This window comes from Anomalospiza imberbis, chromosome W (assembly GCF_031753505.1).
Source record: "Anomalospiza imberbis isolate Cuckoo-Finch-1a 21T00152 chromosome W, ASM3175350v1, whole genome shotgun sequence".
NCBI classification, from domain to species: domain Eukaryota; kingdom Metazoa; phylum Chordata; class Aves; order Passeriformes; family Viduidae; genus Anomalospiza; species Anomalospiza imberbis.
In genome coordinates, this window is record NC_089720.1 from 7,646,661 (window position 1) to 7,673,345 (window position 26,685).

Here is a 26,685-nt window from a genome sequence, read left to right on the forward strand (position 1 = left end):
GGATGCCTTGGTTTGACAATTTCATTTATTATTCTTAAGTCCTGCACCATTCTGTAGGTTCCATCTGGATTCTTGACCAGCAGGATAGGGGTGTTATAGGGAGACATACATGGCTCCAAGAGACCTGCCTTTAGCAGGGACTCAATGACAGGCTGTAACCCCTTCTTTCCCTCCCTTGAAAGAGGGTATTGCTTTTTAGACACCACTTGTCCTGGTTGTTTCAAAGTAATTTGGAGAGGCTATATGTCTAGTTTTCCATATTTCCCTGGGCCTGCCCACACTTCCGGATTTATTTCAGCATAAGCCTTCTCAGACATTTTGCACAAAGATATCACCATGTTGGACTCTGTGTCATTTTTTACAATACTAATTTGCTTTCCCACTTTAGCCATCAAATCCCTTCCCAGTAAATTACAATCACAATTAGGAGCTGTGAAAAAGGTCAATCACTTGTTTTAAAATTTTTAAAGTTTAATAGTAATAAAATGGTTATAAAAATAGAGTAATAAGAATTTGGACAATCAGAGTTAGGACAATAAAGGACAATAAAAAACAAAGAATTACGGACACCCGGATGCTTTGCTCAAGCAAGCATGTCCGCGAACAAAGGAATAACCCTTAAAAGCCATAGCCTGTTGCATATTCATATATCTCACACATTATGCATAAATTCTTTTCAAACAAAGGGTGTTCTCTGGTTATTGTCAACTTCTTCCCCTTAATCCTGGTGGCTCCTTAAAGGTGGAGAGGAGGTGGAAGGATGTTTGTCTTTTCCGATAAGGAAGCAGTAACTCTTTAGGTGTCTTTTTGCTGTTATCTCTGTGCAAAGAATTTCTTGATTATCTCATCCCTTTCTTGAGCTAGTTTAAAAAATATCTTACATCGCATAGTTTCTATTTTAACATTATATTATAACCTAAAACTATATTTAACACACTACTTAAAAAAAGGATTAATACAGTACTAAAAATAACTTTCCAACATAACACATGTAGTATTCAATTTAATATTTGCAAAGAGCCAATCATTTAATATGCATTTTTCACAGGAACAAACAGGAATTAATGCATTTCAAACCTGTCTCCCACATCTATTAAAAGGGGTTGAATAAAATGCACTCGTTCATCCTTACCACTCACTCCTTGAATAACCAATGATCTTTTTGACAATTTCCCCCCCCCCCTTAGGTATAAAATTCAAGGTGAATCGAGAGGCACCTGTGTCTACCAGAAAACACACCTCCTCTTGATCCGGACCCACCTTAACAGCTATTAAGGGCACCAGAGTGGTGGGTCCTTGATATAAAGGGAGCCCTTGACAGCCCTAACAATCCATTTCCATTATCCTCTGGACTTCCTCCTCCTCCTGAGGGTCCAGCTCCCTTTTCCAATGCTCTTCTGCCCGGCAGATGGCGCACTGGTTTCTCCCCAACCGCTGTTTGGGTTGGCTTTCCCCGGCCGAGGAGGGAATGCATCTGCCACTTCTTTGTGGCCGACCCCGTCCCCTGTGTCCCGGGGGACCCCTTGGACCCTGTGGTTTATTTCTCCAGGGCTGCAAAAATTCTGCCGTCATCTTTGCCTTAGCTTTAACCTTTTCCTCATCTCTTCTTACATATATCTGCTGTGTTTTTCTAACCAATTCCTACAGAGGCTTATTTTGCCACTCTTCATATTTCTGTACTCTTTTCCTTATATCAGGCCAGGCCTTAGTAACAAATTGTACCTTCAGCAATGTGTCAAAGGCTGGCCCCTCAGGATCCATTCCCTCATGCTTTCACAAGGCATCCCTAATCCTTTCCAACCAATGAGTGTTGTAGATGTCGGCAAACCCAATGGGAAGTATGATGATGTCTGACTTATTTCAGAAGGAGGAATGATTTATTATAATTATGCTATGATACATTAATATACTATATAAAAGAGGATACTAAAAACTACATGCTACTCTCTCTAACTATCATATCTAACTCCCGCACAACTCGTGACCCTGTTCTCCAGAGTCCAGACACAGGTGGATCTGATTGGCCATCAGGCCCAAACAATCCACCGTGTTCCAACCAGGCATTTGCTCTAGGTAAACAATTCTCCAAACACATTCCACAAGAGAAAAACAAGGAGCAGGAATAGAAATTGTTTTCTCTTTCACTTCTCTCTATGCACCTTTATAAAAATCCTGAGAGAGAGAGAAATGTGCTTGCCACATATCACCGTTTTAGTATAAATTTAGAAAAAATTAAAAAAAAAAACAACTGCATCTGCAAGTCTTCTGCAGGACCCTGCAAAAGAGAGCAAACACATCTCAAGAGGTCCCCTTACCAATTTGCTAGCTATCAATCAAAAGCCAAATCAAATACTGATGTGGAATGTTCAGAGATCCTTTACCTGCCAACCATCTATCAAATCTCTAAAACAAAGCTTACAATACAAAAACCCAAACAACAAGGAAAAGAATGCTCAAAGTTCAAACAGCTGATTCTCAAGAGAAGGTGTCCATTGTCTGGAAACATTTATCTTGGCATCCTCAAAAGTCCTTCTCATTGCTGAAACAGAGAACTGCTGAATCCTGAAACAAAACAACTGAAGAAAGTCCAAATAACCACTAAAAAACCCATAAAGAAAAACCAAATGCGACATCATATAATTATCAAACACCAAAACACTGAATGTCATCCCAGAGACTTCAACAACCGATAAAACCAACTCTGGGCTGATCATCAACCATGCAAACATACCTTTCTTGTGCAAAAACCCATCACCAAATTAAAAAGAAAAAAACCTGAAAAATCTCTGAAATGCCATGGCCAAAACGCTTAAATCGACCACTTTTTTCTTGTTCTCATGTCTTGTCAACCACCTCTATTTAATTAATCTTAAATCTAACTTCAATGATTTTCTTTTTTTTTTCCGAACTCTTGGGATCAGAATGCCCAGCAAGTAGCAGGCTTTAAGACCCTGCGCAGGTGGTGGCCCCGGTCCATGCGGGTGGAGCCAAGATCCCAAACCCGGCCGTGGGGGGCGCGGGGCCCTCCGCCTGGGGGGCTGGACCAATGGGCCCCAGCCCGGCCCGGCGAGGAGAGCATGACACAAGAACTGCCCCAGGGCTCAGCAGAGGTGTTTTCCCCAGAGAAATGTTGATTCTCAGGACTTGCGGCACGGCTGGGCTGGCATGGCTGGGCTGGCACGCAGCTCTCTGACCCCTGGCAGCAGCACCCCCACGCTCTCCGGGCACAAGACCAGCGGCAGCATTCCCAGAACTCATCCCCCCTGCCCCCCAAACGGGAGCGGGAGGGACGAGGGGCCTCGAGCTACCGCGGGAATCCCCCACCCAAGCAAGAATTGGACCAAGAAAAACTCTGTTCCCCAGAAAGGCACTAAACTTCATAACTTCCACTTTCGCGGTGACACGCGGAGCCAGACTCTAAAACTCAAAGACAGAGTGAGTTTTAAAGTAGGTATGTTTATTCGGCCGGACGCATGTGGGACATTTCCCCAAATACATGCATGCCCCTTGCTTACACACGTGTTCTTTTATCCCCTGGAGTGTTACATATGCATTAAGTTTCTTCATGGGTCATTTCCTGGCTCCCCTCCCTCTCCGCTCTGTATGTTAATCAGCTTGTCGGTCCTCTGCGCCTGCGCAGCTGTCTCTGGTGGTCGTCCCAGGCTTCGGGGGTCGTAAAAGGGATGAAGTAAGAATGGTCTTCTTCAGGCTGACTTTTCGACCCCACTGCTTTGCACATGCCCATTGATTCCTTGGCCACGGTCCAAGCCAGGGGTCAGGATCCATCTGTTTCCAGAACATAAGGAGCCCCATTTTTCAGTTGTCTTTACACCCTGTATCCTGTTTTTCATATACATTCTTCCTCCTTATCAGGTCTCTCCTTGCTGCTCTGCACGTAGTCTCTTCCTTTCCCATAGGCCAGGATACGGTATATTCTCACGTAACCTAAGGATGTGGCCCTAAGCAATATCCATTATTTTATATGCCTATTACTATTCAATACCTTCTAATTTCTATGATTAATATCTTCTAGTTCTAACCCCATGTTTCAGTCCCCCCTTTTCAGCAAAATAGTAAATTCTTTTACTTAGTACAAGCTCCAATCTCTACGATATGTGTCTCCCAATGCTTTACCATGTATCTGGGATAAAGAGGTTAGTATTGTTATTCGTTGTAACAATTTGCAATTCCAAATGAGTATCACAAAGGATAGTGTTAAACTTATACCTACTAATATTAGTAAAACAATAATGGGGTGACATAATGTATTTAGGATTCCAGTTGCAGTGGGCGACCATCCAAAAAGTGAATCCCACCAACTGTGACTTGCATCCTGTTTCACTCTTTGCAGAACCTTGTTTATTTCTTTTATGTCATGATGGACAGTAATTAAGGTTTTCTCCCCAGTTTTTTTGAATATTCTTTAGAATTTTGACAAGGTCCTGATGTTTGATTAATTGTCTAACTAAAGTGAGGTCCATTCCAATAGGCGTGGGTGACAACCTGTGGTACATCTTATTGTTGGCATTAATTAGCTGATGAGACACAACTGGTGCCAAATACAGAAAGTCACACCCTGAAATCCTAACAAAGTTACAAATACAAAAGTTAAGATAATTCTTACCGAGCAAAGTTACATTACCCTTATCTATTTCTATAAAAGTACACGCAGTTCTCAAACATACGCAACCTTGACCAATATATACAAGTACAGTCCTTTGACTCGTATCCGGATGAATCTCAAAGTGACAAACACCTTGTTCAGTATCAAGACATATATCTTGAGCATCGATTGTGTTACTCTCACAAATGAACCCCTGTTGTTCCTGGGTAACGCAAGATTCTAGATTCACAGTTTGCCATTTTTCACCCACTCTCCGTGCCCGTGCCCTGTGCTCTGAAGGGTAGAGCACTGACTGCTCATGATTCAGTCCCAGTGCTATAATAGGATGAATAACATAAACTATGGCATTGCGTATGGTGAGCACAAAGGCAGTAACTACGTTGTCAGTCGAGTCATAGGTAAAGTTTACCAAAGTCCACCAAGACTGAAATTTCTTCTCAAAATCCATAGCACTGTCCCACACGGCCTTTCGAATCTCAATTGGAAAGGCTCCTTCGCTTCCTTCCCTTATAATTGAGGCAGCTGTTGATTGCAACCATAATTGTGCCTGTATACAGCTAAAGGCCAGAGACACATTATCCTGAACCACAGCAAGTGCATCTATGATTGACCCATGGTCTTGGTCCTCTGCCTTTTTCAACTTTGGCAGTATTCTCGAGACCTGCCACTGACTGGTTCCCAATGCTAACAAAGATGACTGTAAAGGTTGTTTTAATTTAGTTAAATCACTTGTTGCAGTGGCTAATTTGTTCATTAATATTTCAGAATCAATTCCGTTTAGGACTCCCAGCCCTGTCCCTAATATTCCAGTCAGATCTCTTTGCATTCTGCCTCCAGTATATGCTTGTTTCTGCAGCCAGGTCATCCAACCCTCAAAGGATGTTTCTAAAAAGGGAGAGCAGGCTGGTTGAATTTCAGAGATGTTAGTTTGCATTAGTAATTCAACACGCTTAAGAGACCATTCTGGGTTAAACAATAACTGCTGTTGGCCTGTATTTCTTATTACATATGGGCCGATTTTGTAAATTTCAGGTCCAGGCCCAAGAGGCGTGATTTGGGTTTGGGCTGGGGTCATGGGCTCAGTTGTGGCATTTAATTTAAACTTGAAGGAGAGCCCAATGGTATCCTGGGCCCAGAGACAAACTACCTCAACAGTCTGTATTAATGTAAAGTTACACCAACAGTCTATTTCACTTGAACGACTACAAACCTCCCAGTTTCCGTCCATGGGAGATGTTAAAACACTAATTTGGGTTGCTCTCCTATGATCGGTTCCATTGATCATCCGACACCCTATCCTAATTTCTTCTCCTATGGTTCCTTGAAGTGACCATATTCTTTGTCTCTGCCACTCTTGTCTTTCGTATGCTTGGTTTCTGTGCATGACTACAGTTGATAGATTCAGACTTTTTATGTCAGAGTATTTTCCCATGGATCCAGTGTAACAAGTAAAGGCTTGGGACCAAGGCCATTCAGCATTACTCTGGCTAGAGGTGGGTTTTAGTTCTAGGATTGTGATTAGGGTTGCTAACAAAACAATTCTCCTGATTAGACCTTTGCAACCTAAATTGCTAAACACCCCCGACCACAATATACTCATTTTGTTCGAGTGAATTTTAGTTTCAGTTCATTATCACCCGATGTTACTTTCCAAGGGGCCTCAGGAGCTTTCTTTACTCAAGAGTGGTGAATCCAGGAGTTCTGCTCTTGGATCTTAATCGCAGTGAAAGTGGTGAGAAGCACTTGGAACGGTCCTTCCCACTGCGGCTCCAAGGTCTTTTCTGTAAGAGACTTGACATACACATAATCCCCAGGCTGTATGTCATGCACTGGTCCATCTAGCCCTCTGCTCTGAGTTCCAGCCACGTGTTTTTCAATTTCTCTAAGCTGCTTACCTAAGGCCACCATGTAAACAGCCAGCCTTTCTTCCCCAATTTGGGTGGATATTCCTTTCTGTACACCATATGGTCTCCCATAGAGCATTTCAAAGGGGCTCAGCTTTGTTTTGGTTCTGGGCTTAGTTCGGAGTCGCAACAATGCTAGTGGGAGAGACTGGGGCCAAGGCAAATTAACTTCTTGCCCTAGTCTCACAATTTGTTGCTTAATCAAATGATTCAGTTTTTCAACTTGGCCACTTGACTGGGGGCGATATGGTGTGTGAAGTTCCCAATCTATGCCCAGAAGCTGACTGACCTGTTGTACTATTTTAGAAATAAAATGAGGTCCCCTGTCTGAGGATATTGTGGCTGGAACTCCAAAGCGTGGCATTATTTCTTGTAACAGCACCTTTGTTACCTCCCGAGCTTTTGCAGTCCTGGTGGGGAAAGCCTCTGGCCATCCTGAAAAGGTATCTGTTAGTACCAACAAATATCGATACCCCCCTTTTCTTGGCAATTCTGAAAAATCAATTTGCCACTGCTGACCAGGTCTATGGCCCTTTCCAATTTGGCCAAGTTTTGGTTTAGGGGTATTCTTAGGGTTAGTCTGGAGGCAAAGTTCACACTGCCTGGCTACCTGAGTGACAGTGGCATATAAGTTCCTAGCAATGATTTTTCCAGTCAAGTAGTTATGCAGGGCATCAATTCCCCAGTGTGTTTTCTGATGTTCCTCTTTTACTAATGACCATAATAAATGGAAGGGGATAACTAGTTTCTTTTCTGCTGTAACAGCCCATCCCTCCTGGTTATACGTTCCCTTTTCATCTTCAATTAGCTTTCTGTCCTTCTTATCATACACTGGCTTATCTTCTAAGGAGATTTGGCCATCAGGAATTAAGGGTCCCTTCACTGTTACCTCACCTTTTGCTGCTTCTTTTGCCCCTCTGTCCGCCAGCTCGTTTCCCTCCTCCAATTCTGAGTTTCCTTTTTGATGTGCTTTAATGTGCATGATTGCCACCTTTTCAGGCAGTTGGACTGCTTCCAATAGTTGTAGTATCTCTTGCGCATGTTTAATGTTCTTTCCCTGTGAGTTTAATAGTCCTCTTTCTTTCCAGATAGCCTCATGGGCATGCACCACTCCAAATGCATATCTTGAATCTGTATAAATGTTTATTCTTTTTCCCTTTGATAACTCTAATGCCCGAGTCAGGGCAATTATTTCTGCCTTTTGTGCAGAGGTACCTGCTGGTAATGGTCCTGATTCGATTAGATCCCTTGATGTGGTAACTGCATACCCAGCATGTCGCTTTCCATTGATGACGTAGCTGCTTCCATCAGTGAACCAGGTTTCCGCGTCATCCAGAGGGGTGTCCTTCAGGTCTGAGCGGCTGGAATAAGTGGCTTCGATGGTCTCCAGGCAATCGTGATGAATTGGTTCTCCTTGGTTCCTACTGAGAAAGGAAGCTGGGTTGACAATGTTAGTTACCACTATCTCAACATCATCTTGTTCTACCATGATAGCTTGGTATTTCAGAAATCGTTGTGGGGAGAGCCAGTGGCCACCCTTGGTTTCTAGGACTGAGGATACTGTATGAGACACTAGCACAGTCATCTTCTGGCCCAGGGTGAACTTACGGGCTTCTTGAATGTTCAGTACAACTGCGGCTACAGCTCTGAGGCAACCTGGCCATCCTTTCACTGCTGCATCTAGCTGTTTAGAAAGGTAAGCAACTGCCATTCTGTATGGGCCCAGGTCCTGTGCCAGTATTCCCAGGGCAATTCCCTGTTTCTCATGAGAGAAGAGAAAGAATGGTTTACTCACATCTGGAAGTCCTAGAGCTGGAGCTGACATGAGGGCCTTTTTCAGCTGACCAAAGGCCTGTGTGGTTTCTTTTGTCCACTGAAGGTCTCTGCTTCCATTTGCAGTGAGTGAATACAGAGGTTTCACGAGCAATCCGTAGTTGTATATCCATAGTCTGCACCATCCTGTCATACCCAGGAATGTTCTCAGTTCCTTTATCGTCTGAGGTTTTGGGGTTTGGCATATTGATTCTATGCGTTCTTTCCCCAAAGTCCGTTGTCCAGCACTGATTTCATACCCCAGGTAGATCACCTTCTGTTTTGCCACCTGAGCCTTTTTCTTTGACACCCTATATCCCTGGAGCCCCAAAAAGTTTAAAAGGCTCACCGTCCAAGCCACGCACCCTTCTTCTGTGGGGGTGGCTATGAGGATGTCATCTACATACTGCAACATTTTGCCTTCTCCTGGTGGGGCTTCCCAGGATTCCAAATCCTTTGCGAGTTGTTCTCCAAACAGGGTGGGCGAGTTTTTGAAGCCTTGTGGTAAAACTGTCCATGTGAGCTGAGTTTTGCGTCCACTTTTGGGATTTTGCCATTCAAATGCAAAAATTTTCTGGCTGGTTTCATGGAGAGGGAGGCAAAAGAAAGCATCCTTCAAATCTAAAACAGTGAACCAAGTTAGTTCTGGTGTTAAACATGTCAACAAGGTGTAGGGGTTGGCTACCACAGGGTAGAGATCCTCAGTGATCTTGTTAACAGCCCGTAAATCCTGCACGATCCGGTATGTCCCATCAGGTTTGCGGACAGGCAGGATAGGAGTGTTAAAATCGGACTGGCATTCTTTCAATAACCCCAGCTGTAAGAAATTTTCAATTATCGGGCTAATTTCTTCTCTATCTTCTCTCCTCAAGGGATACTGCTTAATTCTAACTGGTTGTTTTCCTTCCTTGAGCCTGATTTGTATTGGTGGTGCATTTTTTGCCCTCCCTGGTACATTGGAGGCCCATACTCCCGGGAAGACTTGATTCAGAATCTCTTCACTAATTTCTTCTTTAGCCTTAATGGTTGTCAGTATTAAGCTCAGCACTTCTACATATTTTTGTTCATTCACCTCCAGAATAACTTCCCCATTTTTAAATGAAATAGTTGCCTCCAGTTTCTCCAATAAGTCTCTCCCTAGGAGAGATTCTGGGGAATTGGGCATGTATACGAATTTATGGATGCCCCACTGTTTTCCATATTTGTATTTGAGTGGCTTGCAAAAATATGCTATCTCAGGTTGGCCAGTTGCTCCCCTGACCCTGACATAATCATTCCCTACTGGCACCAGAGCTTTGTTTAAAACTGAAAATGTTGCTCCTGTATCCACCATGAATTCCACCTCTTTCCCTTCCTCCCCCAGTTTCATTTTTATAACCAGCAGATCTCCTGGGGTAAGGTCCCCCGGTCCCCTTCAATTACTTTCTGTGTGAGCAACCACCACCTCCCTTCCCTGGTTCCCTTTCCCATTTCCTTTCATTCAGGGCACTCGTTTTTCCAGTGTCCAAGTCTTTTGCAATTTGCACACTGATTTTTACCCAACCAGGGTGGTCCTTGCCTAGGTGGTCTTTGTCTCTGCCCTCCTTTATTTTCTTCTTTTACTACAGCCATTAATTTTCTCATTCCTTGCCTATATCCTTCTTCTCGATTGCTGAAAACCCTCCATGCTTCTTCTAGCAAGACCTCCAACTTCCTTTCCTCTCCCCCCTGGAGTCTCTGAAGTTTCCTCCTGATATCTTGACTAGATTGCCCTAAAAATAAATTTGCTAGCTGCTGTATCCCTATCTCTGATTCAGGATCTAATGATGTATAACGACGCATTGTGTCTCTCAAGCGATCCAAAAACTCAGAAGGACTTTCAGAGGGGTTCTGTTTAATTGCATATAAAGCTGACCAATTTATAGTCTTGGGGATGGCCCGCTCCACCCCCTTTGCTATCCATTCTTGGTAGTGACGTAACTTTTTAATTTGCCCCTCATCATTTGGGTCCCATTTTGGGTCTTGGAGGGGAAAGAAGTCCTTAACATCCTCTTCTTTTGCTTTGCAAAAGTCTTCTGCGAAGTCTCCTGCTGCTTTTAAAACTAGCTGTCTTTCTGTGTCTGTCAATGCATCCAACAATAACTGAATATCTGACCAGTCTGGGTTATGCTGCTTAATCATGTATCTTAACCTTTTAGCTGTTCCTATTGGGTCACTTCTATAGTTTTTGGCAACTCTTTCCCAACCTTCTAAATCAATTGTAGAGAAGGGGACTTTTATCAACACCCTTTTCTTCTCAGGTCCTATTGTTTCCCTTAAAGGGGGCTTGTATGATTTCCTTTGTTTGTTTTCTAGTCTGAGATGCTATGGGACTGCCTGCACTCTCATCACTATCACTCTCAGGCAATGGTGGATACGATATAGTCTGTAACTCAGAGGTGGGTGGGGGAGCAGACGGTCCAGCCTGTCTCTCCTCCAAGGGGGCTGAACCTGTTCCTCCCCTTAGTCCCCTTTGCTCCTCAGGGGGTGACACAAATAAATCCAACAACTCCTGCTTTTGTGTTTCTTCTTGATAGACCTTATCACGATGTGTGCAACGCTGGTTTATTGAGCAGGTGCTACAACATCGTTTCGGCTGCTTCCTATTAGCTTTGCCTTCCCTTTCTAGGGCTAATACCAGGGGGTCAGAAGGGGCCCTGATCCCACAATCCCTCTGCCATTCAGGGTGATTTCGGAGGGAGAAAAACATATCTGCATATGAAACTTCAGTCCACTTACCCTCACGTCTAAGAAATAGCATTAGTTCCAATAAGGTATCATAATCTAGGCTCCCAGTCGGGGGCCATCTGGCTCCGTTTTCCAGACGATACAAAGGCCACCACTGGCTACAGTATTTTACCAGGGTGCGTTTGGACTCGACACCCCCCGAGCCTGCAATCTTCTTCCAGTTAGCTAAAATGCAGCCCAGAGGGCTTGCCTTGGGAATTTCTCTGCTCTCTCCCAATCCCACTATTTTCTTATCTTATGGCTTTTATCCAGATCTTTCTCACACTCTTGCACAGTCTTTTCCTAATCCCTTTCTCCTAGCTCCAGATCTCTGGAATTAAATAGATCCTAAAAAAACAAAACACCCTTTAAAATTTCTAGCTCTGGATTCTCCTGACTCTGCAGCTTATATTGAGCACAGTAACCGTGTCTCATACATGATGGGCAATACCACCACTCCCTGCAGGTCCTGCACTCAACCAGCTCCCACTCTAGATATTGCCCTTGTCAAAACAGAGGGTCCTAAGGTTCAAATCCAAAACCACTGGGGGAAAGGATCCCCTCCAGCTGTCCTGCCACGGCTAGTAAAGTACACTAAACAAACCCTAAAAACAATACTCACAGCAAAAACATCAAATAGCAGTAGCTGAGAACAACATTTATCAGAGCAGGCCTCACAACGAAATACTTTACACAAAATACTCACAACAAAACCTTAAACAGCATTAAGCAAACCTAATACTCACAGCAAAAGCATCAAAACAAACAGCACCAGTAGTGCTTCAAACAAAATGCAATATCCAAAAACGACGCAAGGAGTTCAAAGAGTCCACACAAAGGTGCCACAATTATAACTTTTGACGCAAGCATCAGAAATATGCCACAGTTTCCCAAACACGAGTTACTTCACACAAAACCTTTAAAACTCACACATACGCCCAGACAGCAACAAAACTCACACACATAAACAGACAGAACTCACACACACCTGGACAGTGCAAAACCCATACACACATAGCAGACAAAACTCACAGACACCTAGACGGACAAAACTCACACACACACACCACACACCCAGACAGCAACCATACACCAAGGATTCAGTGAATCCTCCCCTGCTGCTTTTCCGTCAGTCAGCGGCCCTTACCGATAGCTGCCCTTTCAGCTACCGGTTACTTGCAAGTCCAAACCAAACCAAGACCATGCTCTGTGCGGTCAGATGTCTCTGATCGGCTTACCAGTGGTCACTACGGGCCCCCCCCCCCCTTTTAAAAGATACATACCATTTCTCCGCTGGTTAGGAGGTCGTTCTCTGGCCCCGCAGTAAGCGACACGAGAAGCGGAGTTCCTCCAGAGAAATCCTGGGGCGTGCCTTAGGAAGTCCACCCCCGAGCCGGTCCCACGGCTGGCAGAGAAGTCCCTTCGTGGTCGCCAATTGACACGCGGAGCCAGACTCTAAAACTCAAAGACAGAGTGAGTTTTAAAGTAGGTATGTTTATTTGGCCAGACGCATGTGGGACATTTCCCCAAATACATGCATGCCCCTTGCTTACACACGTGTTCTTTTATCCCCTGGAGTGTTACATATGCATTAAGTTTCTTCATGGGTCATTTCCTGGCTCCCCTCCCTCTCCACTCTGTATGTTAATCAGCTTGTCGGTCCTCTGCGCCTGCGCAGCTGTCTCTGGTGGTCGTCCCAGGCTTCGGGGGTCGTAAAAGGGATGAAGTAAGAATGGTCTTCTTCAGGCTGACTTTTCGACCCCACTGCTTTGCACATGCCCATTGATTCCTTGGCCACGGTCCAAGCCAGGGGTCAGGATCCATCTGTTTCCAGAACATAAGGAGCCCCATTTTTCAGTTGTCTTTACACCCTGTATCCTGTTTTTCATATACATTCTTCCTCCTTATCAGGTCTCTCCTTGCTGCTCTGCACGTAGTCTCTTCCTTTCCCATAGGCCAGGATACGGTATATTCTCACGTAACCTAAGGATGTGGCCCTAAGCAATATCCATTATTTTATATGCCTATTACTATTCAATACCTTCTAATTTCTATGATTAATATCTTCTAGTTCTAACCCCATGTTTCAGCGGCAGCTGCAAAGAGCGGCCGAGGAGCGCCAGCACCAGGGAAAAGGCCGGGAGGGGACCCCGGGCTGATTGGAGGCGGCGGGGTCCGCTCCAGCGCGGCCCCAGGCTGCTGCTGCTCGCTGCTGTTGCTGGTGGCAGCGCCTGGGGACCCGGCGAAAGCCGCCGGAGGCGACGGGGCAGCCGGGACCAGCGGGGCCGGCGCGGGCGTCAGAGCTGATGTCGGCGGCGGAGCCGGCGCGGGGAGGTCCTCGGCCTCGGCTGCCGATGGCTCAATCGCCGGCTGCGGCGCCGGGGGGCTGGCTTCCAGCGCGGGAGGACCGGCTGCTGGTGCAGGGTGCGCGGCCGCCGCCGCGGGAGCGATGACGGGCGGTGCCGGAGGCGCCGCTGTCCCTGCAGGAGGCGCGGCCGCCGACTCCGACGCAGGGGCGGGGGCGGCGAGCGGGGCCGGCGCGGAAGCCGGCGCGGGCGGCGTCTCCGCCCCAACCGAAGTGGCTTCAGGCTGGCTCTCAGCGGCGGGTGTGTCTCCCAGCTCCGAATGGGCAGGAGGAGGAGGAGGCACGGCTGAGGGCGGGCGGACCGGCAAGGGAGGCGGTGTCTCCGCGTCCGCCGGGGTCGGGAGCGGGCCCGCCCCCTCCGAGGGGAGGAGCGGGGGCTCACACGCTGCTGGAGCAGGAGGTGGAGGAGGCGGTGAAAAAACCTCCCTCTGCGCCGAAGCATAAGAAAACTTCTGAGCCACGGACAAAGGCTCTGCCCCCCCCCCCCCCCCTTTCGCGGGGGGGGGCACCTGCCGCAAAGACTGGACTATCGAAAAAGGGGTCCATTTTTGGACTATCGGAAGAAGCTCGAAATAAACTCTCATGTATAGAAACGCTCAGAGATCACGCATGACGCTTTGCCTGATGAGGAAATACAGGGATCTCCAAGCTTCTGGATTGTCAGGGTCCGCAAATGCATGCAGGGTCCCTGATAGGTTCTTTTTGGAGATCTCAAAGCACAAAAGACACAGCAGGGGACACAACACTTTGCTTAAACAAAAATGCACTTTTATTTAGTGCCAACAACTGCGATAGTGGGAGAGAAATAAAGAGATAGAGTGAAAGATAGAGAAAGAGGGGAAGGGGATTATAGCTACCAGTCTGAAGAGACGAGGCCCTCGGAGCTTGACGAGATGCTCATAGGCTGTCTTCTCCAGGTGGGGTCCGGACAAAGTCCTCAAAACTCCTTGAGTCTTTTATAAGGTTCCTCAAAGAGGGTGGCATCTGGCCAAAGCAGCAGCTCTCCTGGCTACATGGTGGGTGTGGACTCATTGTTTTGGGAACCAGTTGTAGCCGTCACGCCAGTGTAGGACCAAGAGTACAGGACCGAAGGTACAGGACGAACTGATTAGGACTCAGTCCACCATGACCAGTCCATTGTTTTCGCACTGAGTTCCCATGGCGTTGCATACCAGTCCTTAAGGCTTGGCAGACTTTCCACCTCAGCCAGGCTAGAGCTGCTTTCAGGGTCTAGGGTCTCAGTCCTTGGAGACAGTCGTGAGGCAAACATGAGGGATTTTCGGACAGACCCTGACATGGATTCAGGGAAAAACCCAGATCCCTGAAAAAAACATGAGTGTCTGCATATTCAAGAAACTCCAATAAATCATCCTCAGGGATATAAATTCCATAGACCTTAGCCAAATCTCTCCAGACGGCAAATATACGGCCATGTACACAATACAAACCAGTATCTATATCTTCAGACATTTCTTCCCAAAGTTAAAGTCCACCCCAGGTCAGGGCAGTATTATAATCAAAAATCAGTACCTTTTCAAAGGCAGGCAGAGGTGTCCGGTTACAGCAACTGCTCGGGGCTGCACCTGGTCCTATAGAGAGGGTTCCCACGGCGTCTTACTTCCCCTATCCCTCACAGGGACGTCGGACATGCCTTTTCAAGAGGGTTCACCTCCTTTCCCGTGTAAAATCACGGTTGTGGACCGATCCAGGTCCTGGTTCTTAATTCAACGTTCGGCGTCACCACTTCTTGTAGATGTCGGCGAACCCAATGGGAAGTATGATGATGTCTGACTTATTTCAGAAGGCTGAATGATTTCTTTATTATAATTATGCTATGATACATTAATATACTATATAAAAGAGGATACTAAAAACTACATGCTACTCTCTCTAACTATCATATCTAACTCCCTCACAACTCGTGACCCTGTTCTCCAGAGCCCAGACACAGGTGGATCTGATTGGCCATCAGGCCCAAACAATCCACCGTGTTCCAACCAGGCATTCGCTCTAGGTAAACAATTCTCCAAACACATTCCACAAGAGAAAAACAAGGAGCAGAAATAGAAATTGTTTTCTCTTTCACTTCTCTCTGTGCACCTTTATAAAAATCCTGAGAGAGAGAGAAATGTGCTTGCCACAAATGAGAAGGGATTTCATGTTTCTTCTGTTCTAACGACATAGCCTTAACTATGTTGTTAGTTCTGGGAGCGGCTGATTTAATTGCCCTAATCAAATAAGGACGGTAATCGCGGAGGCGAGCTAGACTGGCCTGGTTTTTTGGGTCCCACTGGGGGTCGGCCTCAGGGATGGCATCATCTACTGTAGGTACATTAGGTCCGCCCCCCCCCCCCCCCCCCGCTGCCTGTGGATGTTCATCCTCCCACAGCTGCCAAGCTTTCTGCAAAATCATACATTTCTCTGATGATCCCAACAAAATCCCCAAAAGAAAATCCCAATCCTTCCATGTATAATCCGCATTTCCCAAATATTCCTCTATCTTTTCCCCCACCCCTATGGGATCATCCAAATATGGGGGCAATTATTTTTTCAACCCTTTTATATCCTGGGTAGTAAGTGGTACAATTACAAATCTAAACCCTCCCCCTTGACCCCCTAAAGGAACTTGGCGGAGTGGCATCTGGTGTATCCCTGTCTCTTGGGTCTGGGGGGCTTCTGATGTCCTAAATTGAGTTCCTCTTCTAGTTCTAGAGGGAGATATGATATGCAGTTCCCCTCCCCTCACACCATCATTATTCTCAGGTGGGGCCATAGGAACAGCATTTCCCTGCTCCTCTTGCACCGGGAGTTGAGGATACAGGGGACCTGCAGCTGGCCCTGGGTCAGCTGGCAACACTGCAGGACAAGACAGGGGAAGGTGCTAAAAAACATCCCAATCCTCACCATTTTCCTCTTCCTCCCCTTTTTCCTCTTCTCCCATTTTTATTAATACATAGATTTCTCCTGTTGCTTGTCTAATCCATAGCAATCCACATTCCCTTTCAATCCATCCCTTTCAATTCTCCTCTAAATACCTCCACAATATTTGACACAAATGAATCCTACCTGTTCCATAAGGTGGCCATATAAGCCCCTTTGGCAACTCATACTCTGGCCACACAAAATAACAATATTTTACCATGATCTCCATAGTTACCACTGGGTGAATGCATAATCTGTTCCAAGACCTCAGCATTCTCCCCAAGGGACTCTCTGGGGGCATTATGGGATCGTCATCCCTTTTGCCAGGGCCCCTTACCAGCTTTGCCCCTGCAACCCTCCATGGGTGCCTTGTTTTACCTGTGCTACCCTCCATGGGTGCCCTCCCAGGTTTGCACCCCGAAGATCCCTTATTACTCACCAGTGAGATTTTCACTGGTCCTTCCCTGTGGACTCTTCACGGACCCCCTGGTCCACCACTCATCTGTCTTCTGGGCAGTCTTGGGAACCCAATCAATCACCCGGAGCCAGCCGCCACCAAGGGGAGCTGATCACCCAAGCTGGGTGAGGCGCGTCTTCAGCTCTGCTCACTGCCCACCACCCCCAGACGGTGTAGATATCCCGGACGAGCTCCCAGTTTGTCAGGAAACTTAATCCACAAACATCAGAGGTTTATGTCCAAAAAGGAGACAGAGGAGTCCTTTTACTTTATTTGAATAAAGGGAGAGGCCATAGGGCATTCCCCTGGAGTCTCTCAAATTTTTGGAGGATGCAGCCTCCTTTTTATCCTAATTTCCTGGCCGCATTTCCCTTCTCTCTTTCCCCATTGACTGAGGCACTTGAGAGGTACAGACTTCCCGATACGCATGATACTGAAGATTTCCCTCTAATGTATAACCCTCCTGTTCTGGTTTGAAAGCAAAACCACTGAGACACTCCAAGTCAGAAATACAATTTATTAACAAAGGGGAAAAGAAACAGAATACATGCAATAATCCAAGAGAAAAACCACTGATAGAGTCAGAATACAACCTGAAACCCTTTTGGCCAGCGTGTTGGTAGCAGTCCATATTGGAATGGCTGCAGTCCTCCTGGAATGGCAGATGTGGTTCTGTCAGAGCAGTGATCCTGTAGAAGGGTGTAGTCTTCCTCTGAAGGTCCAGTGGAAAACCCCAGCTGTTCCTCTTGGGAACCAGTGGAAAGGCTGCCTCTGATGTCCCTAAAACTCAGATTATATCCAGTTAGGAATGCTTGGCTCCTCCCTCTGGGTTGAGCATCTCACAATGGGATGTTATAGTTCTTATCAGTCACGCAGTGACATTCAATAGCCCATTATCAGCAGATGTCTCCCCGGATGGAGAATTGCTTGTGGAAGAGATAAGGAAAACTGCCCATTTAACAGAAGACAACTGCCATACAGATGGCAAATGGAATACATCTTGCTTCTCAGTCTGGGACATTACCCACCCCTTCTTCTATTTCCATCTGCATTCACGATGAAACCTTACACATAGTTCTCACTTAAGACTATGTTTCCCTGTGGTACACAACGGGTTTCCCCATCCTTCTGCATTACTAACCAAGTGTAACCAGGTCCTTGAGCAAAAACAATCCCACGGATGGGTTTGTCTTTGCCTGAGGTGGGATTAATCCAGACAGTCTTTCCTAAAATACCTTCCATGTGTATCACAGGAACTTTGTCTCCATCCACTGTGTGCAAGGGTTCAGACTGGGCAGGACCAGCTCGATTGATGGACCCTCGGGTGTTGACCATCCAGGTGGTTTTTGCTAAGTTCAATTCCCAATTCCTGAAGGTTCTTCCACCAAGTGCCTTCAGGGTAGTCTTAAGTAGTTCATTGCATTGCTCAACTTTCCTAGCAGCTGGTGCATGATAGGGGATATGATATATCCACTCAATGCCATGTTCTCTGGCCCAGGTGTTTATAAGGCCGTTCTTGAAATGGGTTCCATTTTTCGACTCAGTTCTCTCAGGGGTGCCATGTCTCCACAGGACTTGCTTTTCTACGCCCAAGATGGTGTTCTGGGCAGTAGCATGAGGCGCAGGGTAGGTTTCCAACCATCCTGTGGTTGCTTCCACTATGATCAGTATGTAGTGCTTGCCTTGGCAGGTTTGGGGAAGGGTGATGTAGTCAATTTGCGAAGCTTCTTCATACCTGTACTTCGACCATCGCCTACCGTACCACAGAGGCTACACCCGCTTGGCCTGTTTGATTGCGGGTCAGGTCTTGGAGTTGTGGATGACCTGTGAGATGATGTCCATAGTAAGGTCCACCCCTTGGTCACGGGCCCATGGGTATGTTGCATCTCTCCCCTGATGACCAGAGGTATCATGGGCCCAACAAGCTAGGAATGATTCTCCCTTATGCTGCCAGTCTAGATCCACCTGTGATACTTTCACCTTGGCAGCTCGGTCCACCTCCTCATTGTTGTGATGCTCTTCATTAGCCTGACTCTTGGGTATGTGCATATCCACGTGTCGAATCTTCACGGTCAGCCTCTCTACTCAGGTGGCAATGTCCTGCCAAATCTCGGCGGCCCATATGGGTTTCCCTCTGCACTGCCAGTTAGCCTTTTTCCAGTGACTCAGCCATCCCCACAGAGCATTAGCTACCATCCACGAGTTGGTGTAGAGATAGAGCCTCAGCCACTTCTCTCGTTCAGCAATGTCCAAAGCCAGCTGGACGGCTTTAAGGTCTGCAACCTGACTCGATCCACCTTGTCCCTCAGTAGCTTGTGCAACTCGTCGTTTGGGGCTCCACACTGCAGCTTTCCATTTCTGGCTAGTGCCTATGATTTGGCAGGAACCATCAGTGAAAAGGGCATATTGTCTTTCAGTCTCCGGTAGCTCATTATATGGTGGGGCTTCCTCGTCACGTGCCACTTGCTCCTCTTCTTCAGAAGATAATCCAAAAGTCCCAGAATCCCAGGGCGATTCAGATTTCCAATACAGGCGCGCTGGGTGAGGAGGGCAATCCATTTACTCCATGTGGTGTCGGAGGCATGATGTGTGGAAGGAACCTTTCCTTTGAACATCCACACCAGCACTGGTATCCGGCGTGCCAGAAGTAGCTGCATTTCAGTGCCAATTACTTCTGAGGCAGCTTGAAATCCTTCATAGGAGGCCAAGATTTCCTTCTCTGTGGGAGTGTAGTTTGCTTCAGAGCCTTTGTAGCTCCAGCTCCAGAATCCCAGTGGTCGACCCTGAGTCTCCCCAGGAACCTTCTGCCAAAGGCTCCAGGACAGACCATGGTTCCCGGCTGCAGAGTAGAGCACGGTCTTCACCTCTGGTCCCGTCCTGACTGGGCCAAGGGCTACCACATGAGTGATTTCCTGCTTGATCTGGGTGAAGGCTTGTTGCTGTTCAGTGCCCCAGTGGAAATCGTTCTTCTTGTGGGTGACCAGGTAGAGAGGGCTCACAGTCTGGCTGTACTCGGGAACGTGCATTCTCCAAAAGCCTATGGCACCTAGGAAAGCTTGTGTCTCTTTCTTGTTGGTAGATGGAGACATAGCGGTGATCTTGTTGATTACTTCTGTTGGGATGTGACGACGTCCATCTTACCACTTGACTCCTAGAAACTGAATTTCTTGAGCTGGTCCCTTAACCTTGCTTCGCTTAATGGCAAAACCAGTTTTCAGCAGAATCAGGATAATCTTCTCTCCTTTTTCGAAGACTTCCCCTGCTGTGCTCCCCCATACAATGATGTCATCAATATATTGTAAATGTTTGGGAGCCTCGCTCATTTGCAGTGCAGCCTGGATCAGTCCATGCCAGATGGTGGGACTGTGCTTCCACCCCTGGGGCAGTCGGTTCCAGGTGTACTGCACTTTCTTCCAGGTGAAGGCAAACTGAGGTCCGCAGTGCTCTCTCTGTGTCTTCCCGGTCTCCGGGCAGGTCCGGCATCTAGAGCAGGCACCGCCTCCCTCCGGGACCCGGGATCGCCGTGTGTTTCCGGGCTCAGCTCCGTGCCGCAGTCAGGGCAGGGGTGCCAGCGGATTTTCGCCACTGTGAGCAAGAGACACCAGTAAAGAGTGAAGGAACGTCCAAATTTCCCACGCTTGCAAGGCTGAAAGTCCTTTATTTCCGTGGGGACCTGTGCCGAGGCGCCGCGACCCGCTCCCAGCTTGCGCGTGAGGAAACACGGCCTCGGGCACTCCGCGGCACCGGATTATATCGGGGAGAGAGCGAGGAGAGCAGGGACCCTCCCACCCAATGGGGGCAGGTGCCGTGGTGATGACGTGGACCACGGCACCCAACAGGGACTTGGCCGGGGCGGACCCCGGGCTCTGGGGTGGACAGGGGATGGGATATCGGAGTGAGGGGCACTGAACCCTCCAGGCAGGACGGGGAGTGGTCACAGGAGTGGCTTTAACAGCCAGGGACCCAGAGTGAACCGCCATGGGGGGGGGGGAAAGGGGAACAAACACAGGGGATGCGTGGGGGTACACAGAACATGGCTAGCTAACATATCAGAACCCCTAACCAAAACCCCAAACCGTGATGCAACAGAGGTTTGCATTCTGCTGCCAAAGGAATGGAGAAGGCATTGGCAATATTGATGGTCGTGTACCACTGTCCTGCCTTGGACTCCAGCTCGTACTGAAGCTACAACATGCCTGCCACAGCAGCGCTCAGTGGTGGTGTAACCTCATTCAGGCCATGGTAATCCACCATCAGTTTCCATTCTCCACTGGACTTACGTACTGGCCATATAGGGCTGTTGAAAGGTGAACGAGCCTTGCTGATCATCCCTTGGCTCTCTAGTTTATGAATCATCTCATGGATGGGAATCACAGAGTCTCTGCTGGTACAATATTGCCAACGGTGTGCTGTTTCTTTGATGATTGGTACCTGTTTTTCTTCAACTCTCAGCAGTTCCATAGCAGAGGGGTCGTCTGAGAGACCAGGTAAGGTATTCAGTTTTCTGATGTCTTCTGTCTCTACAGCAGCTATCCCAAAACCCCAACAATGTCCTTTTGGGTCTTTGAAATATCCATTTCTGAGATAGTCTATGCCAAGGATGCATGGGGCCTCTGGGCCAGTCACGATGGGGTGTTTCTGCCACCCGTTCCTGTTAAACTCAATTCGACCTCCAATACAGTCAGCTGTTGGGATCCTCCTGTTACCCCAGAAATAGAAATGGATTCTGCTCCTACATACCTTGATGGCATCAGGGTACATTGGGCACCAGTGTCAACCAAAGCTGTATATTTTTGTGGGTCAGATGTGCCAGGCCATAGAATCCACACAGTCCAATAGATCCGATTGTCCTGTCCTCTACCTGGCTAGAGGCGGGCCCCCTCTCTTCCTGGTCTTGGTACACGTTGCTGTCTTCCTGTAAATAGATTCTTGAGGTTCCTTCAAGAGGATCAGTCATATCATCATTCCTATATTGTCTGGAATTCTGTGTGTGAGAGACTGGAGCAGCATTGACTCTAGATGAGCTTCTTGTGTTAGGTGTTCCTCTTTTTGGTTCACGTACTCGGGCTGCTAAGGAGGAGGTGGGTTTTCCATCCCACTTTCTCATGTCTTCTCCATGCTCCTGAAGAAAAAAACAGAGGTTACCTCATGGAGTGTATCCTCTCTCCTTGGCTGGGGAACACCAGCTCTTAATGGCAGAGACTCTTGTTGTTCCGGTGAGATGTGGTAGACTTCTTCCTTAAGTTCCTTTTTTAGTTTCTGATGGCTCTCTTCAATCAAGCGCCGGACTTGCTCAGCCAACCTTGTTTCCATGGACGAGACATGGGTCAGTGGGGACAGTGTCCTCATAAATTCTTAGTTTATTGGCCAAGACGCCCACCCTGTCCTCGCCTTCCCTCCATTGCAGTGTTGCCAGGTAATGGGAGTACATCTCTGGTCCAAGCTGTGCAAGTCTCAACCACATTTGTGATGTGCACTGGACACAATCTGGACTCTTGGGAAATCTCTCATCTTCTGAGAAAATTATCTCCAGCACAGCCAATTCCCTCAGGCATCGGATACCGTGGTCCATTGTGTTCCATTTTCCTTGGTGCCCCTGGAGGTCTTCTTTACAAAGGTATCTGTCCCTCACACTTGTCAGCAGTTGCCGCCAGAGGCTGAGTTTCTTGGGTTCTCCCGATCCCCTGGTCAATGACCACATCCCGGGACAGCGCTCCCAGTTGCCTGGCCTCACTTCCATCCAGAATGGTGTCATTGGCTGCAGCATCCCAGATGCGGAGGAGCCAGGTAAGGATGGACTCGTTTTATTTGTGCGCTGGAACATGTGCAACTCATTTAATTTCGCCTGCCAAATTTGTAATTATCATTATCATTAATCTTTAAACAGCACTCAGATGTATTACATTTTCCACAAAACCCCCCTTCTTCAGCTAATAAATAATCTAAGGCTAGCCTATTCTGATATACTGCTGCTCTGGTCTGGGTTAGTTGTCTAGCTACAAGCCTCAATGCCTCTGATGTTTGATTAGAAGTAATTTCTACAATGGCCTGTAATCTCATAAGTTGGTTAAGCATATAAATAGAGGTTCTATAACCCCAGCTACCATCCTGTGCCCAGGAGGCAGGATCATCGTAATCTACGATCCGTTGGGAAGTCCATTCTTCATTATTTTAGGTCTGTTTTCCTCCTATTTCAGTTCGTTTTCTTCTGTGCAAAGTTTCATAAAGAGGTCATCCTAAATATTCACCTTTGCTCTTCGGTAGCAAAAAGAATGCAGATTGTATAATTCCAATTATACGGGTACCTTTCCATCTCTTTGATAGTTCATTATATGCCCTTTTACCACATATCCAAAATAATCTCTCTGGAGCTTTCCAATTTTCAGCCGTATGCCCCAGATTTTCCCAATATCCCTTAAGATTTTTTTACCTTCTTAAAAGGATTAGCATGTGTTACACTTTTCTAGCAAATAGTTCTGATGATACAATTCATAGACCCATAACCTGTTGGTGGTTTCAGCCACCAGGTCGTAAAACTGGAGTTGGTGGTATATATCATCTTGCAGGGGGTATGTCCTACATATGTAGTAAAATTATTTCTTTCCCTAGAAATACAAATTTGGCCTAGTAATTCATTACTCAATATCTACACCTCAGGTCGAATTTCATTAGATTTATGTGTCTTGTTCCATAATATCAACTGATCAGGTCCTATCCTTTCTCCTCTCTATGGCCATTGCTCGGTCATTTGGGATCCCCCTCAAACCTAGCAGTTAGTCACATTCAATTCCTTAACTACATTTTGCATCAAATCAATAAAAATTTTTTTTCCTAATGTGGGGAGGTCCCAATCACAGAGTTTTTTCTTAATTTTTTCATACAGGTCACTTCCTGCTCTTACTTTTTTTTTGGTTTGAATTTCCTCTAAATTCTTTGTGACGTTTTTCACTAATTCTTCTTTGAATTTATCCTGTACTTCCCCCTTTATCTGAGTATCCCTACATTCCGCCTTTGGTAAGACCAAGGAATGGTTCTCTTTGGGGACAAAACTGGTAGTTTAGAGGGGCCCATCCTCCTATTAACATCTTGCATTAATATGAGTGTGTGCTGCAAACACTCGGGTCATGGTCCGGCCATACTTCACATTTTGGTAGCACTTTAAGCAGGGATCTATTATTCTATTTTGTGGAAGACTCAACAGTACCATAAGGCCCCACAGTTTTATTATCTCTGCCTCTTTCGCCTACCGGGGTGCTTCCAGCAGCGAAGGGTACCATCTTCCGGGCAGCAAGGATATTTTTCAGGGGTTCTGTATGAGCTTTCTCGGATTTCATGCCGTTTCTTAAATACTTCCCAATTCTTTGCTTTGACTGGCTCAGATCTGCAAGGGACTCGATTACTTTTGCGACACTCAATGTTTTTAATATTTGCCTCACTTGATAGCCCCCCCCATAATCCGTATTTCCACAACATCTACTACTCATAAGAATCTAGTTCTAATGTTCCTTCCTCTATTTTCTTTTTAAAAATATATTCAGTTAATATCTGTTCAGTGTATTTGCACTCTGGACACAACCCACTTGGAGGATAACCCCTGCGACAATGGCAATACCACCTCTCCTTAGAATAGTTGCATTCAGTGCTTACAAAGGGATAGCAATTACAATCCTTTTCAATACAGGTTATTTTATCTTCCAGCATCTGATTTTTGTGTTATTTTCACCTTCAGTTCTCCTGGCTGAGAGGTAATTTTCCAGTCTGCTTCCTTTGTTGTTATAGGTCCTTTTACTAGGGAGATGTGTGTCTACCCTTTCTTCCCACATCTTCTCAAAGGTATGTACTACTCCATAGGCGTACTTTGAATCAGTATATATAGTTCCTTTTTTTTTTTTTCTTTTTAGTATTTCTAATGTTCTGTGGAGGGTGTACAGTTCACATGCCTGTGCTGACCATGCTATGCTAAGTGGCCCAGATTCAACTATTTCCATCCTTTTCCCATCTACAGTCACATATCTAGACTTTCTTTTTCCCTCTACTACTCTTGCAGATCTATCTATAAACAGTCTCATGCCATCTTTTAATTCTTCTTCTTCTAAGTCAGGTCTGATCTTAGTCTGTAGCTCAATAACTTCTACACAATTATGCTCTATTTTCCTCATCGGGGCCCCAAACAAAAACTGGGCCGGATTTTGGGCTCTGGTCATTTTAAGCTCTAAATCTTGTGAATTTATCAAAATTGCTTAATATTTCAATATTCTATAATCAGTGAGCCATTTTTCTTCCTTTTACTGCAATACTCTTCGCACATCATGAGGAGTGTACACAATTAGTGACCCGCCATAGGTGACTTTTGTAGCCTCCTCTACTAATAAAGCTACTGCGACTAAAGCTTGTAAACATGTCGGCTATCCCCTACTTACAGTGTCCAATAATTTAGAAAAGTATCCTATTGGGTTTTTTTGCTTCTTGTCCAATTCTGGGTCAATACCCTATAAGTGGTTTGGTTCGACACATCTAAAAATAATTGAAATGGTCTACTGACATCAGGCAAACTCAAAACTGGGGCTGTCATTAAGGCATCTTTCAGTTGTTCAAGCAATCTTTCATCATCTAGGGTCCATTTTAAAGAATTTAGTGTCAAATTTTTTGTATAAAAACTTAGCTTTTTCACTATATCCTTCTATCCACTGTCTACAATACCCCAATAGTCCTAATAACTGCCTAATTTGTTTCTTTGTAGTTGGTGTGGGTAATGAAATAATACCCCATGCTTGATCTGGGTCAAGTTTCTTTTTCCCTTTGCTAATCCAATGCCCCAAATACTTAACCTCTGGTTCTACAAATTGCAGTTTTGATCTTGATACTTTCAACCCCTTTTCTCCAAGAAAATTTAAAAACTTAATGGTTCCTTCCCAGACAGTCTGCTTGGATTCTCTTACTATTAATAAGTTGTCTATATACCCTAATAACTTAATTCTATCTGGAAGTTCAAAAGCTTGTAAAAGTTTCTCCAAGGCTTGTCCAAACAAATTTGGGGATGCTGTAAATCTTTGAGGGTGCACAGTTCAGCTAAATTGCTGTCTTTGTTTTGTTTCTGGATTCTCCCATTCAAATGCAAAGTAATCTCTACTTCCTACTTCCAAAGGACAAGCCTAAAAAGCATCTTTCAAATCTACTACGCTATACCGGGTGTTCTTTGGGGATACTTGGTTTAATAATGTATTGGGGTTGGCTACTACTGGAAACCTTGTTATGGGTCACCGATTTACAGCCCTTAGGTCCTGCAGTAGCTGATAAGTGCCATCAGGTTTTCTTACTGGCAATATAGGAGTATTATGAGGTGACATGCAAGGTTCTAAGGTCTCTTGTTTTACCAGATCATCAGTTATTGGCTTCAATCCCTTCCTTCCTTCCAAAGATACAGGGTATTGTCTTATTCTTATGGGAATGATTGGATTACTTATTTCTATCTTAATGGGTTCAATCTTTAGCTTTCCTATTTCCCCTTTATGCTGCCACACCTTCAGATTAATTTTGTCTTCATCTTCTGACGTTAAAGTATAAAGCTGTACCTGTAGTTCTCCTTGGTTCACTTCTAAATTTACTCCTAAAGCTATAATCAAATCTCTTCCTAGCAAATTATTGTCTGCTTCTGGTACTAATAACAAATAATTCAAACAAATCTTATTTTCTGATTCAATTCCAACATTTTCAAGTATGGGTACTTTAAATGGTTCCACTTTTGCTCCCACAACTAGAGTAGTTTCTTTACTAATTTTACATCCTTTGGGGAGGTGCTGTATAGTTGATTGTCACACTACGACATGAAATAACACACACAAGCATGTTAGATGCA

General features: G+C 45.9%; 1 protein-coding gene and 1 long non-coding RNA gene across 6 annotated transcripts in view; one reads left to right on the forward strand and one right to left on the reverse strand.

Annotated features, from left to right (window-relative positions):
• LOC137464292 (DDB1- and CUL4-associated factor 12-like) overlaps positions 1–26,685 on the forward strand; it is a 115,572-nt gene that overhangs the window by 33,619 nt on the left and 55,268 nt on the right. The gene's annotated exons all lie outside the window — the stretch shown is intronic.
• LOC137464293 (uncharacterized) lies at positions 5,708–14,201 on the reverse strand. The gene is made up of 3 exons (XR_010994157.1): positions 12,639–14,201; positions 12,369–12,540; positions 5,708–6,415 (listed from the first exon to the last, which is right to left on the reverse strand). It is a non-coding gene; the product is annotated as an uncharacterized lncRNA (long non-coding RNA).